The sequence below is a fragment of the Echinops telfairi genome, unplaced genomic scaffold (genome assembly GCF_000313985.2).
Source record: "Echinops telfairi isolate 266 unplaced genomic scaffold, ASM31398v2 ScPeMD7_7475;HRSCAF=8513, whole genome shotgun sequence".
NCBI classification, from domain to species: domain Eukaryota; kingdom Metazoa; phylum Chordata; class Mammalia; order Afrosoricida; family Tenrecidae; genus Echinops; species Echinops telfairi.
In genome coordinates this window covers 26,344,505-26,345,858 of record NW_022111379.1, presented here as the reverse complement: position 1 = coordinate 26,345,858, position 1,354 = coordinate 26,344,505, and positions in this window count along the sequence as shown.

The window sequence follows — 1,354 nt, the reverse complement described above, 5'->3', positions numbered from 1 at the left end:
TGCAATTCCCACACTGTGTCTCTGGTTCAGCATAATATTCTATAAGCAACAAAACAAAAATATTCTGTGCTTAAGAGTTGCAGTTATATGAACACCTATACCATCATCCTAAAATTCTATAAACATTTTACCCAACCTATAAAATTTGTAAGCCAGCCACTTTAGCCTTTATTCTCCCCATTTTGGGAATCTACTTTCTATACTGTCCACTTACACCAATGTAGTGCTCTGAGGAGACAAGCATGTTCTCTGATGTGATGAATCTTCATTCCAGCTGGAACCTTGTGATTCTGCATCCATAAGCAAAGTCAAATCAGGACAGGTCATCCATAAGGTCAGCAGCAATATGCCCCAGTTCACAGGCTCAAAAATCTTCAGCTGGTCGGGTTCTGGTCAATTCAATGTGGGCTGCCTCACTCAGCCTCATCCAGGGTGCCCATTGGTCACCTCACCTTTAGACCACGGGTCCCTTCACAAATTCTGAACAAGCCTAGACCCCTTGGGTTAGGTCATGAATTTCAGACCAACCAAGTCACTCTCCTCTTTTCTTCTAGTCCCTGTGACCCAGGTCCATGGATGTCAGTAGTCAGAATCAACCCATCTCTCTATTGCTGCACTTCTCCCACTTCCACTCAACAAGTGGATCCAGGTGGTCATCTAACGAGCTCTTCAGGCTGCCCACTGGCTCCCTTTAACATCAATCCTAGAGAGGACAGTTTCTTCATGGCTCCAGATTTTTCTAGCCTCAGGTGAAACCACACCACTAGTTTAAAGTTCAAATGCCAAAGAGTTCATTTTCTTTTTTCAATCTGTCAACAGTCCCTTAGGCCAGTCTCTTCTAGTTCGAATGTCCTGATCCCTCAAGACACTGAGTGGGCTTACCTTTTCAGAGCCTTGTCCTACACCCATTTAAAGGTCCCATATAGAAAGCAAATAGGCTTGCAAACTTTCTATTTTTACTTCCCAATAATCATTTCTATCAATAACAATAAGCAGAAGAAAACGGTGTAAAACTAGTACACCCAGATCCTAAACTCAATTCTTAAAACATTCAAGTTCAATCCTTATCTATATTATCTTAATTTTTATCAAAACTATTCCACTGATACAAAATAAGGCATTAGGCCTCTGACTGCATCAAGCCCCAAACCAGGCTTTCTGTAAGCCATTTTGACCCTCTTTCAGTCATTTTGACTAAGCAGCATGGCCTCAGAGAAAAAGTACAAGGGACATTTTTTTAAAAACATGAGCTCAAAATTTACATCTATCAAATTCATTTTGGCCATCGGAAACAGGAATAACCAAAAACAATAAACAAAGAAAGTAATCAAAACTTTACAGTTTACAGACCCAC